This window comes from Periplaneta americana, chromosome 6 (genome assembly GCF_040183065.1).
Source record: "Periplaneta americana isolate PAMFEO1 chromosome 6, P.americana_PAMFEO1_priV1, whole genome shotgun sequence".
NCBI classification, from domain to species: Eukaryota; Metazoa; Arthropoda; class Insecta; order Blattodea; family Blattidae; genus Periplaneta; species Periplaneta americana.
The window spans coordinates 81,321,955-81,342,152 of record NC_091122.1 but is presented as its reverse complement, the minus strand read 5'-3'; the positions used below and the strand labels follow the sequence as shown (position 1 = coordinate 81,342,152).

The window sequence follows — 20,198 nt, the reverse complement described above, 5'->3', positions numbered from 1 at the left end:
TCGAACTCCGGTACACAAGACTGGCTGGCTTGCTTTGTTCACTGGCTTACTGACTGAACTAATCATGAATGAATGAATCTGTCGTTCCTTCGCGTCCGTAATTTATAACCACAGCGACGTAACCGAGAAAGTTCGAATTCGCGATTTTTCCACTTCGACGGAATTCTCGGCCTCGCTAGGCAAGCAGAAGATGCGCGCGCAAACTCCCTCGCCGCGTAGGCCCTTTCCCCTCTCTTCTCTCCGCCGCGCGCCGTCCCTCAGTGCTCCGTGGAGCCCGTGTCGACTCACGCGCGATCTGCTTTCTTGCGGGACGCTGGTCGTGAGTTCGAATCTCACGTCGCTGTCACAATATTTTCATTCCTTAAGGTTTTCGAGTTAATCGTGAGTTCTGATATGTAATTAAAATCTTTTCAAAATTAAGAAACATGAAAAGCATGTCATAGTAGTCTTTCAATTTATTATGGGTATTACAGTCACTATTATTATTATTATTATTATTATTATTATTATTATTATTATTATTATTATTATTATTATTACTATTATAACTTTTGTAGGCCTACTTGTACTTTTTGTAGACTTGGTTGAGTGGAAGAGAAATTGACAAGCACTTAACGCTGCTATTTTTTTGTTGTACATAAATCCCCATATTAATAAATATATTTTTACCTTTCGTCTGAGCCCAAGACTCAATAAAGTGTTAAACGTATCCGAAAAAAGTTAAAAAAGAATGTCGGAGATAGCAATGTTAATTCTTGATCGGTTTGGAGTGGATTAGCTCTTATGCTAAGGCAGGAAAGTGAAACAAGAGAGCTTCATTCCTTGAAATAATCATAATGATGATGATAATAGGCCTAATAATAAATTTATAGACTACTATGCCATTCTTTTCATTTTTCTCAATTTCAAAGTATGTCATGCTATTGTTTAATCAGCGTAGATGTCATTTACGTACTAGAAATATTTTAATTACATTTCAAAACTCACGATTAACTCGAAAATCTTAAGCAATGAAAATATTTTGAAAACAAATTTGAAATCAGAGCGATTATTTCTGTGAGAATCCGCAGTTCTAACAGGTAAAAGTTGTCATACTGCATACGAAAGTCCGCTAGGGGAAAAAATCTTTAACTTGCCTTAACTGGCAAACCACTAAATGTTTTGAATACCAGCTACTTTTAAAAGTAATTTCCATTCTTTCTAGATATTTCTCTCGCTTTGATCTCCTATCCATCGTGAAAAATCAAAAAGTTTGTCGCTTATCATGTCAATTCTATTTTGGACGACTCACTTAAAAGTTAATAATTTTTTTCTCAGTTTCCAAAATATTTTTTTATTTATAATTTTTTCTATGCTTTCCTTAGACATTTATCTATGAATCCTAAAAGTTACAGCGCAATTGAGTCACTGTCATAGGAACTATGACATGATAATGTTTAACGGTGCGGCAAATAGCATCATCGTGTTCTTTCTGCGAAGCTGAAGGGTCGTCCCTATCCACTCAGTACTGCTGCTGCTGCTGCTCTGCTACTGCTGCTGCTACTGCTACTGCTACTGCTACTACTACTGCTACTACTACTACTACTACTACTACTACTACTACTACTACTACTACTACTATTACTATGTCGTGCGCCGGTCTCCGTTGACGTCTCTCTGCTGATGACAACAGGTGTGGAAAGGGGAAACGGGAGTGACCGGACAAGAGGAGCCGAAGTGTGTGGGGGAGAGTGATGTTAAGATATAGGTGTTGTGCTTCGGTCTGCGTTGACGTTCTTCTACTTGCTGTAATCCCAAGTGGAGAGAGGGGAAACGGGAGTAAATGACAAGTGGTGACGAAGTTTATGGGGGGGGAGATGATGCAGAAAGGAAAAACTCAGGTTACATATATAGTTATTTATTTAAGTAATTGACGTTTTGTACTAATTCATGGGCAGGGGTAACGGAAGTGCCATTGAAAAATCTAAGATATTGAAATTGTTGGCCATACGACTCTGATTGAGGCTAACTCGAAGATGTCCTGCTGCCATGATTGAATATAATATATTAGAGGAGTAACGGGAATGCCTGGGGAGAGATGAAGACAAGACAAAGGAGAGAGTAGCAATGGGGCTAGTATGAAGTAAACGGAGTGGCAACGTAGAAAAGAGGAGAGAGGAGAAACGAGAGTGCCTGGGGAGAACTGAAGAGTTTGCTCGTAAGAGGGTGCGAATTCAGTGGGTAGGAGAACTGAAAGACGGGAAGCAGGGGTGAGGGAAGGTTCTAGCCTATCGAAGCTCTGCAAAATGGCCCGCGATTAGACGACCACTGGAGGTGGAAGGGTTACTCTTTGCTAACGAGATTCGCTGACAAATGACCGGCGATGGGCGTCCACAGAGAGGGAAGTCAAGGATAGAAAAAAAACAATGTTTTCTAAAAGGGATCGAGCACGTGAAATAAAGACAAGGTGATAAGCGGGGGTGGGCAGGTAGTCAAGAAGGACGATACTAAGATAGATTGGTTAGAGAGATTGGAACGGGGAAGCGGAGACAGAGCCGGCGATGCGTTTCTGTTCCGGGGAAAATGTCGGCCGTGAAAACCCAGTCCGACGAAGTACAGCACGCTGGATCAGAGAAAGAGATGTTGTCGGTGGCAGGGGGAGCTTAGTAGCTGTCCCCCCTAATCGGCAACGAATGACTGTATGGCGATTTGGTCCGCCTTATATACACACTCGGGATTCACGCCATTTCTCCCCCTCTTTGGGGTAGGTTTGAGCGTTACGACGCTATGACGTCAAAACGTCCGCCTAAACTTTGTGACTTGTAGCAAGCCCCGCGTTTTCTTGGCCATGTGGTCATCCGACTGCTAGGCGCAGGCGCTCACCCTCTTCTGTACTATAGCACGGGGGTTCGTGCATCCGGCTTTAACACGGGGGGAGATGGTTGCTAGAGACATGCTTTGACGTGTTTCAACTATAACTTGAAAATACGAGACCTAAAGAATTCGCACGGGCACAAAAGAAATGACATACAACAACTACTACTACTACTATTACTACTACTACTACTACTACTACTACTACTACTACTACTAATATCGTAGTTCAGAACTAAGCGAGGATTAAAGTATCGTTATCTGACATGCAATTTGCCACATCATATGTAGGACAGAGGAAGGCAGGTTGGCTCAAAATTTACGTTTCATTTTTTTCTGTAATTTGCATAGCATTTTATGAACTCTTCAAAGATGGCCGTTCTACGTGGTTCTTGGGTTATGTGGAGAGATATTTGAATTTAGATTTCACCACGATTTAAAATTTTGTATTATTTTGAAACGTGCTGATTAAGTCAACTTACCCCGACTTGGAGGCAGGTTGACACATGGTATGGGATAAATTGTCTACATGTGAAATAAGAGCAAACTGCATATAATATTACATTTTTAAAATTTAGAATTTATTTTTTACACAGGCAAATGATTCAATAAGATGAACACACATAAATACATGACCATGGAGTTAAACACTCAGATAAAAGAACTGAATCCTAGAAAAACAAGTTAGAAAAATTAATTTTGAATTCGTAAATGACTATATATCATATTGTCTTATTAAATAATATCCGAGAAAGAGTTTATGCATACAAACTTTCTGTTTCCATTAATAAAATTTTTATGTGCCATAATTTACACTCCAGGCACTGTCACCTGGTGCACATTCTGAGTAAGATTTAACACAATACAGGCAATATGTCTCTCTGTCTTCTTCGTTACTTTCCCTTCTTGAATTGAGGCGTGTAGTTGCAAAATCAGATATATCACTTTTTTTTTCCAAAATGGGTTACTATTATATTTAATAACTTCATATGATTCTACAACCGCTACAGCACTGTTATGCTCCAAAGCCAGATACATTACATGGATTTGTATGATGAAAGAATAGTATTGGTTGCAATCCTTGGTTCCTTGCAAACGTTTTTCCTTCGTACTGAAAAATTATGTTTTAGTGATGTATCTGATTTTTCAACTAAGTGCCTCAATTATTATTTGTCTTTCGACTGGTCTTAAGATTCCTTTTCTCACTACTAAAGTCTCCTCTTATATTATTGTTGATCAAATTCATTATTCTTTTTCGATTTTCTGTCCTCTAGTGCTTTCTTAACTGGAGAGTTAGTAAGTATCGCAGTAGACACTTTTCCCTTATGTCCTCATCCGTAGCTTACCTACACTACCGAGTGGGAGTCTGGAATGAGATGTTAAAATCCTTGTCCCCTTGGCCACACTTCTGTTTTCTAACTTTACAGCACTGACAGCTCGTAATATCATATTATCAGTAGAAGTAGTTGCTCTGTCAGTTTTTTATTTCCTCATTTTCTTATTCACTGCAATGAAGATATATTTCTTTATATTTACAATCAATTAAACTGAACTTATATAATAACAAATTATGTGAATAAGTAAAATATGTATTGTATAATTTATATAATCATTTGAAGTAACACAGCGGAGTAGGTTAAACAATGTGCCAATCTGCCTCCAAACGATTGTGCCAACTTGCCTTTGGTCTAGATAGTTAATTTGGGATAAAAATTACGAATTAGAATAATGAATGATCGAAATGAAATTAACACGAAACAGAGCCAAATAAATGTTATTTCCAACGACGTATTTAAAGTTCATCTAATATTACATATGTAACCTGTAAAAAATAATCACGAGATGGTGAAAATTTACTTATCTTGCTGCAAAAACAACTGTAAGGTTTTCTTCTTCTACTGCTTGCCACAAAGGTCTGACGCTTCCGTGGAGTGTGCTTTATAAAGCAGAGGTCATATTGTCTGCATGGTGCTACAATCCGTCGGATAACTACCGAAATAAAACTGGTGTGTCACAGTGGCGTATACTGGTTTAAGGGTCTGGGCTACCACTGACCCTATTATTACACAAAATATATTTTAAAAACCCTATAATAAAATTCCTTACCTATTTATATGTGAATTCCAGACGTCTTGATTGGGACGAAAATACTTTGATGACTTAGTCATTGAAATTACAGTTGGGCCGCTTGCGAAGTTTCTGTAGAAATGACTTTTCAATGGACATCAGTGCCAAGCCGGATAAACGTTCTTGTGTATGAGTTGATCTACAGTAGGATTTTATTCTCTTCAACGCAGAAAATGTTCTTTCTACCGATGCTGACGTAGCTGGTATTGTCACAATTAATGTTGCCAATTTAAGGACTTCAGGAATAACTTGGTTCAGCTGGTTTTCATATATGGCAGATAATATTTCATGGATAGGTTCGTTCGAAAAATCAAAGACTTCTGCTGAATATATTACACTTAATTCATTTTTCAAACGTACTTGATCAAAGTGACTGTTATAGGACTGAAATAATTTGTTTAGTGCCTCATTCGGGAAGTTTTCTCTATAATCAGAAAAATTTTGAGAATCTAGAAGATGTGTGAACTGAAGCTTTCCATAATCAGAAAATCTGTCAGTAATTTCCATGTGCATACGATCTAGTATGCTGTAGTACAGCTGCCTGTATTTCAATTCATCATCTCCTTTTCTTCGCTTTAATGGTGGATCCATTGTATTGTCTGAAGAATTTTCATTTTCCATATTACTCCATATGGACGGAAACCCACTACGTCTGAACTCGGATATAGTATGTTTTAACTTTGATACCTCTTGCAAGCAGTATGCTATGTCTAGACTTTTTGTCTGAAGAATGTTGTAGAGCACATCTGTATGTGCGAACACTCTAGCATAGACTTCAAGAAGAAATATATTCTGAAACTGTGTGAAAAAATACAAATATCCTTGAGCCTGCACAATTACATCATCATCCCAGTTTTCTTCAGAGTCATTACAAATGATATTTTCAAAGAAAGCAGTCAGTTGTTCTCTGTATTCCTTTACTGTATTTACAAGCCGAGATGTAAAATTCCATATAGTTGGTGCTACTTTTGGGAGTTTCTTTTTCATAAATTCCTTGAGTTTTTCTGATCTTTTAGGAGATGATGAGAATTAACTTATTGCCGACATTGTATTCTGCTATAGCATCTTCCACATGCTGAAACAAAGCAGCAGCAGTTTTGCCCGAACTGACATTTGTGAATCCTATAAACCGTTCTTGAACATTGGCAGTACTGTCGACGTATCTTAAAACAGTGGACAATTGACTCTGATTAGAGCAGTCACTTGTTTCATCAACAACAATGGCCACAAAAGGTGCTTCTTCTATTTCAGATTTTATGTTCTTTATCATAACCCCACTTATAGCAAATATTAAGTCATTCTGAATTGCGGGAGAAGTACCACGGAATACTGTTGAACTCTCAAGATGATTGGCTAGTAAATGGTCAAATTCACTTAAGGAACTTAAATATTCAATATAATTTCCTCTATTGTCTGATTCCACACTCTCATTATGACCCCGAAAAGCCAATTCTTGTTTTCCTAGAAAGCAGACTGCGTTAATAAGACGCAGTAAAATCTCCCGATTTTTTTTTCACAAGAGTATTGTGTTGGTTGATGTGTAGAACTTTTTGCTTATCTAGCTGTAAATCAATTCTTGTCTTCCCAAAGTTTGCAAATTTCATGCTACTACAAATATGAGCTTTTGATTTGTCGTGTTTTAGGACTGCCGTTCGAAGGGAGTTCATATTAGAAAACCCCTCTTTTGACCACACATTAGTTTCGCGGCTAAATAACAAACATGGCCAGCAAAATAGTTTAGACAGTTTAGAACTACCACACAACCAATTCCACTTACCATATGATGTTGAAGTGAAATGGCGTGTGTACTCACGCTGTTTTTCTTTTATGTCCATGGACAAATTTAACTCAGGAGTTGGTCTTTCCATTTTCACAATTTCAACTTTCTCGTTGTATGTACGACGGTTAAAAGGCACTTTTAATAAACCTTCCATTACACAGTCATTTTCAACACAAACCTCTCCAGAAACTTGTTCTGCCATATTTTTCACAATATCACTTAATTGGGAAATTAAAAACTTAATAATTCACAATTAATATAACTCTTAGACACTCGAACAAATCACAAATTTAAAATACTGCACTGCAAGAACACAATCACATTAATGAGCTAGCGCACTAAGCATATTGTTGCTTCGCGCCTTCCAAGAAACAGATCACGAGAGCGGCAACTCACCCGCCTACACTGCACGATGGAAACAGAAGAGAGCGGGGGGACGGGCAGTTGTGCGACGTGAGCGGAACGGTCACAGGCTACCCTTCGTAGCAGCGGTTTCTCCAGTGATGCCGCCTAGACAACTTGTTTCTTTTCGAGAGCAGAGAGTGCATATAAATCTAACAATTACTTTAATTCTAATTACTGTGGTAAAACTAATACGGTAATACAAAATTATTACATTATGTTATATTATAAACTTTTTCTTTTGTAATTTCCTTGGGCTACCTCCGGTAGCCACAGTAGTCCGCAAAATACACCCCTGGTGTTTCAACGTGCCTCTGTAGCCAGCCTGCCTCCATCTCCCCATAACTTTGAATTAGGGCATATTAATTTTAAAGCTGACAATCTTTTTGTCTTACATTACACCTTCATAAATGTCAGGCTGACGTAAATTACATAACTAATAAATTAATTTTTCCGACATGGCTCATGGTGATTTAATATGACTTTCGGTAAGGATAACTTAAAGGCTATGTTAAGGTTGTATATTTCCGTGTTTTCTAGGTTTACAATTTGGTTATACATGTCTACTGGATTCTTCGCGCCCACTATTGGCTATCAATGAACAAGTCTCTTGCAGAGATCGAAGAAAGTATGGGAAATTGTAAGTTGAATAATATGAAACTGTTTTATTTCGGCCATGTATTCATGCTGAGCGAGTTAATGAATGACTGAGTCAGTGAACGAATCAATGGATGAATAAATATCTGGTAATATTCCATAAACGACCTCTTACATTGTAGCATGTTCGGAGTTCGCTCCACTTTGTGAGTCAGTTCAAGTGAATTCAGTAGCATATATTATAGACTTAGGCGTACTATTTTATATGATGTTGTCGTGACTCTGCCATGCGTCCCTTTGAAACTGTAAGGGAGCTTTCACACACAGTAGTACGTCGCAAGTGGCATATTACTTGAAAACAGATAAATTACAAAATCAAATTAAACTTTTCATTCAGGAATGGCATGACTCGTCACACCTTCCACGTGTCTCTTTGAAGCCACTCGCATATCGGACCGGATCGTTTTCTTTCGAGAGTGCCACTTGCAGGGCGAGAATTAAGATTTCTGATGAGAGGGGGGATAGAATCCTAGATAGAGAATACCATACATAAAATTATTATTATCCTCATTCGATACAGCTTAACGCTTCGTCGCATTAAGTTGCTTGTCTTGCATCTTGATTATAATAATATAATTACATCCATGAGCAGGCTTAAGATACAGTAAGATGTGTAATTCCTAAGTTATTGAGTGTCATCTTGCTTGTGATGATAGTACATCAATATTATTTTATTTGCTTACTTTATACTTTATAAAGTACATATACTCGTAGTATATCCCTAGCAGGGATGTTAATATGATTTTATGAAAGGCGGATAACTTTACAACAGGGGGAAATCCCCCATCAAGTGGCCAGGGTGCGAATCAACGGAGGGGTTAATTAGCACCCTGGCCACTTGTCACCTGAGTCGCGCATGCGACACCTCTTTGGAGATCCAAGTTTCAACCAGACAGCAGAGAGGATCTGACGAGTCCAGTTTCTGCTGATGATCGGTGTTTTATCAGTTGTTAATATACAGTATTTCAATACTTGCCTCTTCCAGAAAGTGAGGCCTTCAACATTAAGTTTGTTGAAGTTAATGAATCTTATCAATGCTTGTATGATACTACGTAACCAAATTATAGCATGAAGGATGACCATGCCAGGGCATGGCACCATGTGGCTCAACAATTTTCCACCACAAATGCCAAGAATAATATAGAATAAAGCAACACAATTTTGATAGAAACTGATGCGGTGAGATCACAAACCCAAAGTTCACTATAAAACTCCTAAAACTTCTCTCGCTGCAACTGTAGTTGCCTTGGGACTAAGTGCTGTATACAGGTTAGTAAAAAGTTCCGTACCACCTAAATAACTTTTGAAGCATGTGGTTCAGTGACATGAAACTTGGTATGTGGGGATAACCATATACTAAGAACTGCATAATGGTATTACCAACGAGTTAGAATTTCATAGAGTGGATTTACAGCCGCCATGTTTGAAGATATTTGAACATCCGTCCGCCATGTTTTTTATAGTCATGGAAATGAAAGGGGCGTGGCAGATCTACTATTATGTACTTCACATATTTAGGAAAGGAATTGTTAAAGGAAAATAAACAAGTCAGGCAAAATTTATTTTTAATAATTATGTATTATAAATCATTAACACTTGAAGGGTACATGGGAAAAACGATAAATGTAGGCCTAAAAATTTTATCTGATGTCGTCTGATTCAGGAGATTACTATCCTTTACTTTAACATGAACATTAATAAATTTCGCAATAATTTACTGAATTAGACCAGTATATCAGTCTTAACAGGAATGTGATATTATCATTTTCCCTCTGTACCCTTCATTTCTTCCAGAGTCGATTTTTTTTCTTCTCCACTTGTTTTATTAAATACAGTACATTGTAAGCAGATTAATTCACTTTGAGAGGATAAACAATTCGATTACCAAGCATAAGGACTATACAATTATTCAGTATATTCACTCACCTTTAAATAGAATAAGTTTTGTGTACATTTGCCTGATAACTTTACCTCTCTGCTCAAAAGATTTCGACTTGCATAAATGATTTACTCTGCAGGTAAAATAGTGCTTGAGTAGAAGTTTCACAAGTGTGGCATAATGAGTCTCTTCTCCAAATTCAGTTGCTGTAAACAAGTGGTCATTATTTACAAATAGGCTACCTGACAACATTTGCAATACTTGGGTTTGAAATCTTAACAAAACATTTTTGTGACATTTCAGGATCAAGTGCTCATTATATCTAAAAACCTTTTCAGCAACATTAAAAATTTTAATGACATCACTACTAGGATTGATTAATCTATCTTTGACATTCTTCACTCCTATCAAACCAGTCTTTTTTATGTCTTTAGGAGCATAAAGAAGTTCGAAACATTCAGTGCAACCAATTTTGTTAGCTACCTGTCTAATTATGCTCCCAGCTATGTACTCAATAATACTTTTGGAATACATGCTCAGTGACAGATATTCTGGTACATAATCATGATCAAAATCTATTGGGCTCACATTACTCACAGAAGGGATTTGTGGAACAGTAGCTGGTGGGAGCAAGTCTACATCAGATTTAAGACAATTTCCATTCTGAGATCCTTCTACCTGAGCAATTAAGCATTTTCCGTAAGCTAATCTAAACTGAATAGCATTAGGATTATTTCTATTTCCGCCTCTGCTGCGAATGCTAGAAAAAAACAACTCCAAGTGGTCCTGACTCATTCGGCGAGTTAAAATATAGCTTAACTCTGCATTCTCCTTCCATACATACATTTCAGCAAGTTGTTTTACAGACATCAAATTTAACATTATACCATACAGAGCCATTTTTCTGTTGGACAAATAAACCGGAGTTCCATTAGTCAGTGTGACAGATTTAAAATAACTTACATATTCATCAATTCTTTTATACATTATTTCCTTATTTCCTTTGAAAATTGGTACTTTAGTACCTTTCCCCTTGGGGTGACATGAGTTCCGTAGATCAAAAGCATCATTCAACATTTTTATGAACTTCACTGTTGCCTCACACTCGTGGAATTCTTTTAGGCCCAATTCCTTACAAAATACCATGGCATTTGCAACAGAATTACTAAGGGTCTGAGCCAGGGGGGTTTAACTCAAATGATAGATGTTGGATGCTCATAGATGTTCCATAGTTTGCGGCATGTGGTCAGGACAGCGCTGGCTGTATTTCGATCACAGAGTTTGTAAAATTAGCAGTACAAAACTCTTTGGTTTCGAAAGTTCTTTGGTTATAAGTTTTGCCAATATGACAGTTTTAAACAGATATTATTAATATCCATTATTTACAGAATGTGTCAGTTTTATAATATTCGGATTATTATTACTATTACTATATAGCTAATTTGCATTTTCATTCGAGGACAAAGTAGCCATATTAGTGTACTGTGTATGACCTATTAACCTCATTTGTTCAGTTGATCAATTGTTGGATATTGGCATTCCTATTCTGTTTAAATCTTGTATAAATTATGGAATGGACGAACATGGCTGCTTAAGGAAGAAATTTGAACAGATCGAGTTAATTGAGAAGTTACTGGTGCTTTCCTCCAACAAGAAATAATTCGCAACGTTAAAAGTAAGAAAGAAATATGTTTGAGTTTACACCTACACGGTTCAACTTTTCTTTCAACTTCACACATTCAAGCAATGCCTGCAAGATTGGTATTTAATAATAACGGAAATGTACACAATGTGCAGGATAATATATTATTTTAGCTTTCGCTGCTGCAGAACTTGGTCTGTGACACTATAATCGGTTTTTACACTCCATCACATGGTATTTTGGTATTTTAATATTAATATGGCGTACCTTGTAGATAGAAAATCTTAATGTATCTTAATTCAACATGCCCTTTAAACTTGATTCTTTCAATATTCTTCCCAGACTGCGTGCGTACGAGCATGAAAAACTGAACCGTGTAGATGCAACTTAACTGCACCGTCATGTTTTCTAATTTAAACTGAATTCTTCCATCATATCTTAAACGTTTATTAAACTGAGATCTGTAATTGTTTTCAGGGATAAAATTCAGAACGCGATTACCTTCCTTCTACCACTACCACATGATGAACTGACTTCTGTGTTGAATTACAACAGTGTATTAGGCCTAACTGCAATAACGCCAAGAGCTTTAAAGGTAAGCTAACAGAGTTAATATACACTTTGGGTATGAACGAACATCTTATTTTTGTATATAGCTAAGTTAAGTTGGTCAGACATCTTAAAATTCGTGGGACAGAATCTGATATGACTAAATATGTTGTTCCCGGTGTAATTCTTTACAGTTGCGTTACCAAAGGATGGCGGGGTACCTTAGCTTGGTAACGCAATAGTAAAGAAGTGTTGTTCCCGAAAATATATATTTTAGAAATTTGACTTTACAGTTAACAGTAGTACCTTTACTGGAATAATTTTGATAAAATAAAAAGAGTTAAATTGCTGGAGATATGTATTATCTTTATAGACTCGTGGATAGAATTCTTCCAGGAATATTTCACAAACGTTGATTATACTGCAGTCCTTCAATTGTTCTATGAAATGTAGTGTTATTAATGCATTATATAATACTAGGCTACTGCTGGTTTGTTTCAGTTAATAGAAAGACAAATGGCGGAGTTTTACACTGTGAATGTGCTGCAGTGTACTGTCAGAAATCGGATAGTAATGAGAAGACCTGGTTATTCCTGTTTCCTGCGCCAAGTAATGCAGCACAGCTTAAAAGGTAAGCAATGGCATTGGCATAAGCTCAATGCAAAGATATCCTTATATATCATCAGTAAATAGTCAGGGTTGGTAAACTGTAGTGATTTTTAGATTTAAGTGAGAATTATTTGTCAAATTCATATTTGTTTATTAAAATGAGTTTTTGCCTTCTTTTGTAATTCATTTAAACTTAATTTGTGCATTAGTTCCTACATAATTGTGTATTTTGTTAATGTGTTAGTTTAAGTAATTAACAACATCGCTTCAAAAATAATTTACTATGTTTACACATAGGCCTCATTATTAATACATGAAGAGTTACAGCACTAATAACCTGCACTTAATGATAATAATAATTAGCTTAGACTTAGGCAAGATATTATGCTCAGTTTGTTATTCATTAGAGATTAATATTTACAAATAAATTTATCAGAAGAGCTTAGGATTGTGTGTTTTCAGAATAAATACGTAGGCCTAGTCCATTTGGCATTGTGCAACTTTTACTTTGAATATTGTTATGAGCTACAACTATTCATTTCAATCCTCAGCATCATACTGTGCTTTAATTAGGTGGTGATTCCGAAAGTAGGCTCTACTTGACTACCTGTACCATGTGTTCTGTTGCTCCTTAATTAGGAGTTGGGAAAAGATATATGAGAAGCAAACTTTCAAAACCTGTCCATTTATTCAGAAAATGCTAGAATTATATGTCTGTAATAAACAAAGATTTTTCTGTGGTGAAATTTTATATGAATTCATAGGAAGAAAAATATATTTCACCATAGAAAATATTTTGTTCATTGCAGAGATGCAAGTTTGCTACTCATATATATTGCTAATAGTTTTAAGAAGCAGCAGAACAGTCATATGTAAAAACTTATATATATATATATATTTTTTTTTTTTCAGGAAGTTAATTTCTCATCTTAATCATGTTAGGTGCATATAATTTTAATCTGTGATTTAAAGATAATAATAGAATTTTGATTGTAACAGGTACCACATGTGGGCAGCTGTGGCAGAAAATCCTCATCCTTACAGAAGGGCCTATGTATGTGCAAGCCATTTTCGCAGTAATCAGTATAATGGTGACTTCAGATATAACTTACTAAGAGGGGCCATTCCATCAAGGGATGCTTGGTATCCCACTCAAGAACTACGACCCACTTCATCACCAGCCTACTTACATTAACCTTTTTCACCACCTAACATAATTGCTTCATTCATTGCACTTCACTGTGGCATCAATTTGAACCTGTATTCTCTTTCATTGAGTGATTCATTCATTGTCTTTATCTTTTAACAAAATTGTGTTTAATTTTGTTGACAAGTGTATGGTAATGGACTTCATTCATTATTATTATTCTTATTATTATTATTATTATTATTATTATTATTATTATTATTATTATTATTATTATTATTACTAAAGGTAAAAGGTAAAGGTATCCCCGTAACATGCCAAGAAGGCATTTGGGGGGCATGGAATTAGAGCCCCATGCTTTCCATGACCTTCGGTACTAGAATGAATTATTATTAATATTATTATTATTATTATTATTACTATTACTATTATTATTATTATCATTGTTATCTCATTTCGTTTAATGTGTTGATTTCTTCAGTTAATTGAAGGAAAATAAGGGGAATTCATTCATTCATCTGAAAAAAAAAGTAGAGTACTTGACTTCTACATTATGAGCAATATAATTTTTGTAATATATAGGGCAATGATAAATCTAACGATCTTTAAGACCCTAAGTTAACATTACATAGTAATATAAATACAAATAATAATTACTAGTACAATGAGCATTTCAGTTGTGTTATCTATAGGGCATAGGAGGGAGTCCAGTGGCAGCGATACGAATCTGCAGCTTCTGCAACTGGTGAGATCTGGGTGCATTATTTAGAATTTTTAGAGAGTAAATATGTTGTTGTTTTCTAATGTCAGGCTTTTGACAATAAAGTCATTTGCACTCCAGTATTTTTCAAAATTATTGTCATGGTCAGCCACTGAAGCACAGATTTTGAGGTGTTCCGAATCCATTTCTTGGTTTGAGTAGCACAATGGACAGTTAAGAGACTGATATATTCCAATTCTATGCAGCAAAATAGTCCCCCAATCGGATTTCTGGGCGGGACTACTTTAATGGTACAGAAGCAACTAAATTTTTTATAATGGAATGCTTGTATAACATCAGCTAAGAAGAGAGTAAATATGGTACAATATTTTGTCTCTTCTCACTTTATAGATCTCTTGGATATGGAACAACAAGTTTTGACGGAGAAATCATTGTAATAAGTGAAAGTCTCAGGAATCTTCTATGCCACATCAATAAATTTAAGAATGCAGTTATATTGTCAGACTCCAAAGCAGCTATTCTATCAATAGTCTCTAAATACATACTTTCATCTCAAACAGCAGAAATAACTAAAATGCTCTCTCAATTAATATCACTCAATAAAAGAATTGTATTCCAGTGGATACCATCCCATTGTGGAATCCTGGGAAACGAGAATGCTGATGCTTTAGCAAAGAAGGGCAGCACTGCTATTTACAGACCTGTTACTAAATCTACGTATTACTCTGTGAAAAGATTTATTAAATCTACATACTTAGACTTCAACAAACAAAATTTGATAACACAAATCTCAAGGGAAAAAATGGAACTCTCTGCATCATAATCCACAGTTAATTCCCGATTTACCACGAAAATCGTCTGTAGCTGCATTTAGATTGGCAACAGGCCATGACTGTCTGGCCAAACAAACATCTGCATAGAATTGGAATATATCAGTCCCCTAACTACCCACTGTGCAACTCAAACCAAGAAATGGATTCGGAACACCTCAAAATCTGTGCTTCAGTGGCTGGCCATGATAATATCTTCGAAAAATATTGGAGTGCAAGAGGTCAAATGATTTTGTCAAACCCCTGGCATTAGAATACAACAAAAACAACATATTTTGAGCAATGGGGCCACAACCAAATCAAACACTCAGTATCAAAGCTCAAAATTAGGAACTGTTGCGAAGTATAGACTTATCTCTAATAAATTGTATTGCACTTTTTGTAATATGTTCAGTGTTCTGAATCAACTATACATCAGAGAATGAAAAATAATGGTGTTTTTATTAAAAGTCTAAGTTAATTTTATGTCTGTTGTAGACAAATAGTTTTCTTTGTATTCTTTATCAGTGGTGATTATTGATTACTTAGATTTTTAATATCCATATATTAAACTAATGGCAGTTACTTTTAAAAATAGATGTTCAGCTCTGACGGTGTAAAACAAATAAAGTGGTGTTTTATAAATGTTTATGAACGTGCGTTGTACTATGTCACAGCAAAACATCTTATGACTATTTTCAAGCTAATGTTTGACATAAAAAAATTAAGAGCGAATTATAATTATATAACTGACCAATAATAACTTCGAAGTCAATATTCCAAAGTCAATCTTTGTTTTTATCTTCCAATACATGATACATAACATTATTTTAAAATAGTGCTTAAGGTGTTTTGGAGAGAAGTATCCTATCCTATTCGCATCCTGTATCTCAATTACATATTTGATCTAGAAGATGCAAAAACTTTTATTAGTCAAATTTGATAAATTAATTTAATAAAAGGGTTAAATGACGGTGTTAAAAGAGGGAGTGTGTTAATGGTTTTCAGTTTCATGTTCAACCACTATATTTATATTCACATGTTAAAACAAAAATGTGATATAAATATTGTGGTTAAACATGTTATTTAAACTGATAAACCATTACACACTCCTTTGGCGATATGAAAAATACCAGTATGTGTTGGTATAATAGGTATCAGCAGTACCGATCGTGCTCTAATGTTGGTATAACGGATACCTGTAATACCGATCGGGCCGTGTAACAAGGAATGTAGTTCCGCATTCTGCCGCTATGTGTAACGAGATGTAGTTCCGATGTTTTGCCGCCAAGTGTCTCGACGTCGCGTCAATAGCGTGTCGAAGGTAATGCATTGAGTTGGGGGTCTTTCTATTTATTTGTCTATGCTTTTAACTAACCCTGTATATCTACATTGTCTCTCAGATATGGATATACCTAAAACCTTCTCTTACTACTTCTTCTGGCGATCACAACAGCGGTCAAGCAGTAATTTTATTATATCATCAATCGTCATCGTCAGAAGACATCCTGAGAACTGAGTAATAATCAAAAGAAAACATTTGCAACCGACAACTGCCACTTTGGTCTGCAACCTTCGTATCATTTGTCACTTGTCATCTATCACTTTCCATTTTGGTATAAAAGCCGCCTAAAGTGGATAAGGAAAAACGGATATCAATAACGAACAAGAAGGTTGGGGGGTTTGGTGATGAGGCACAAAATCGTGAATAGCTGTGCAGATTTAATATCAGTTTATCAATATTATGTTTAACTGTAAATGGTTCATGTGGTAGAGCAAAGAAGAGTGTTGAAGTAGAAATATCGATATGCATTAAGGTTTACTGTTTGATTTTAAGGTTAAATATAACGAAGAAGAGGAAGAAATCGAAAGATGAATGATAAGTGGAGAGACGCTTTTGCTATGGGTCCTAACAAGGAAAATATTTGGGTTCGAACAAACATATCTGTATGAAATTATATTACATACCTCTTGATATGCTGCTGAGTATCATTTTCCTGCAAAACTCTGCAAACGTTATGCAGAAGTCATTGTAGAAAGCATGCAATGCAGATATTTAAACTATAAATGCAAGTGAGAACTTTCAATTCAATGCTCAAAACGATATGAATGACTACAAAACGCACAGTGAAGAAAAGCAAGTTGGTCACATGCCATAATTGCACATTCTGTAATATCAGTGTTGAAAGCCATGTCAATAACAATTTTGAAGTAATCCAGAGGTTCACCAAAATCGTAGCCAGCGTTTTCCCAAGCATTTGTCTATGTAGGCTACTGTACTTCCGCAGATAATTGATTATAAATTACAGAATGCAACTTCATGATAAAGAATATATCATGCACTTTTGGCTGAATGTTGTTGGAACGTAGTTTAATAAAGTCTGTTATTCTCTTGGCATATATTTTATATTGCCTGAAGAAATACTTGCCCAGAGGTTTTTCATATTTTGTAGTTTTAGGTGGCATAAATTTTAAATCTCCATGTTTTCCTCGAGATGCTTCCAGTAGTACTTTTCATTCTTATATCTAACCAGGGGTCACAAAGTACTAATAAGTGTGTTTACAAATGCGGATTCAAAACTGATAAAAAAATCTTCAGTTGTTCTTTCGTCTTTTTCCCTCTCACACTTGCATCCACGAAGACATTTGGTGACACCGTTTTTCTATTTCCCTTGATACTGTTGTTTAGTCAACTGTCCGAAGACAGGTCTGAACCTCACAAGTGATACCAAGAAGGCACCACTTATGAGGCAAATACGCCAGGAGATAATGTGGTGTCCACACCTGTGGAGTAACGGTCAGCGCGTCTGGCTGCGAAACCAGGTGGCCCGGGTTCGAATCCCGGTCGGGGCAAGTTACCTGGTTGAGGTTTTTTCCGGGGTTTTCCCTCAACCCAATACGAGCAAATGCTGGGTAACTTTCGGTGCTGGACCCCGGACTCATTTCACCGGCATTATCACCTTCATATCATTCAGACGCTAAATAACCTAGATGTTGATATAGCGTCGTAAAATAACCCAATAAAAAAAAGATAATGTGGTAGGGTGGCCAGTTCCTTTCCCCTTCCATTGCATACATCGTCCACTATCTACATATTAAACTAGTCAGACTTCAGAGGCATACAAACAATTGTTCTTCATCTGACACATATCGTCAAGTGAGATGTACTGCCTGATAATTAATAGATGCACATATCAGCCAGAACCTCAATCAGAGAATTTTTATACAATATATATATATAGGGTTAGTAAAAAGTCCTGCACCACCTAAATAACTTTTGAAGCATGTGGTTCAGTGATATGAAACTTGGTGTGTATGCTATTACCGAGTTTCTTATGCTACCGGTTTAACCGGAAGTAACTCCAACTCTCTTATTTTAAATGGAACATTCAATATATATATATATATATATATATATATATATATATATATATATATATATATATATTAATAATACTCAATAAGAGCTTTTCAAAAGTACCCACACTTGATACTTCTGAACAAATTCAGTGTTGTTAAATCAAGAAAACAGAAAAGTACCCGGCATAGGTCTAACGAATAATACGACTAAAACGCTCTTTTGTTTACTGTGATTTGACTGCCCTTTGTTTTTATCCATGGAATACGGGTAAACGCTTGTTTTGTTTATTGTGATTTGACATCCTTTGTTTATATTCATGGAATACGGGTAAAACGTTTCTTTTGTTTACTGTAATTCGATTGCTCATTGTTTATATCCATGGAAATATGTTTATTGATACAGACATCTTTCCAAAAACAGTATTACAGTATTTTCAAAACTCAAGAATGGAGAATGTGTTCCCAGAGACTGGCTAGTGTGGAGTGAAATAAATCAGGGAAAATAGTACAGTGACTGATTTGTTTCACTCCACCCTAGCCAGTGTCTGGGAACACATTCTTCATTCTTGAGTTTTGAAAATACTGTAATACCGGTAGTGTTCTGGAAACAATACTGCATAGGCTCTTATTCCGTCACTTAGAAGGTTATTAGGCAGGTTGGGGATACTTTTTCGAACAACACAATCAATGACACAATTTGTCTGCCACTTTTTAGTTTTCTAAGGTCGCATGTTACTTGCCATGACTCAGAGTTAGGAACTGGTGTGTGTGAATTTGTTTCACTTGCACATATTAACACATCATTTTACTATTGTTTGCTTGTTCTGATTCAATACTACAGTTATCAGAATTTTTTTTCGAAACAGTCACAACTATCAGTATTCACTTATAAGCATGAACTGTCTTCATTTTTGACAGCCTGAACTGACGGACTTGAGATTGGTTTATTTCTGCACCTTCACAAGCATGGCTCAATTTTACACCAACTTCAAACAAAATGAAGGAAATAAAAATGTATTCAGAGTAACAATGTGACAAGGGAGACTGAGTAACCTTGGCCTCCTTATTCTGGAGAGTGATCATGCTAAGTCTTTAAATTTTGATGATATAATTGATGATTTTGCATCAATGAAGTCAAGAAGAGTTGTTTGTTGATGTTGGCCTGCAAGTCAGAAATTAAAGCTGTTTAAGAATAGTGTTTTATGAAAACGAAACGAAACAGACGAAAGTTTCGTCACGAAATATACTATGTAGGCCTTACTGGAAAAGAAGCGTAATAAATTGTGCTAATGTGAAGTTTTGCTAAAAGTTTTCAATGTAACAAAAGTGTATATTTTTAGATTCGTATTTGTGTGTGGGGTTATCTTCTATTTATTTTGCAAATAATTATTATCGTCAGAATAATTGGTAACTTGTCATTTTTAACATTTTTTTTACGGGGCCAGATCACAGTATTGCACAGGGGCCCATAAATCCTGTCGGTGACCCTGATTATTGGCTATGGATATAGACAATGATCTCATCGAGAGGCGGCGAATTTATTTAATGGTATGCATCCAGACGGCAATCCAATTCCACATACAACAGTGACAAGAATCGTAAGGAAATTCACTGAAACTGGAAGCGTAAAGGACTTACCAAGATCAGGTCGCCCGAAAAGTGC

At 35.9% G+C, this 20,198-nt stretch overlaps 1 long non-coding RNA gene across 1 annotated transcript; it reads left to right on the top strand.

The window, feature by feature from the left end:
• The first annotated feature begins 10,943 nt into the window (after positions 1 to 10,943).
• Positions 10,944 to 15,824, top strand: LOC138701462 (uncharacterized). Its single transcript, XR_011332587.1, has 4 exons — positions 10,944 to 11,373; positions 11,818 to 11,935; positions 12,391 to 12,520; positions 13,498 to 15,824. It is a non-coding gene; the product is annotated as an uncharacterized lncRNA (long non-coding RNA).
• The last annotated feature ends 4,374 nt before the right edge of the window (positions 15,825 to 20,198 follow it).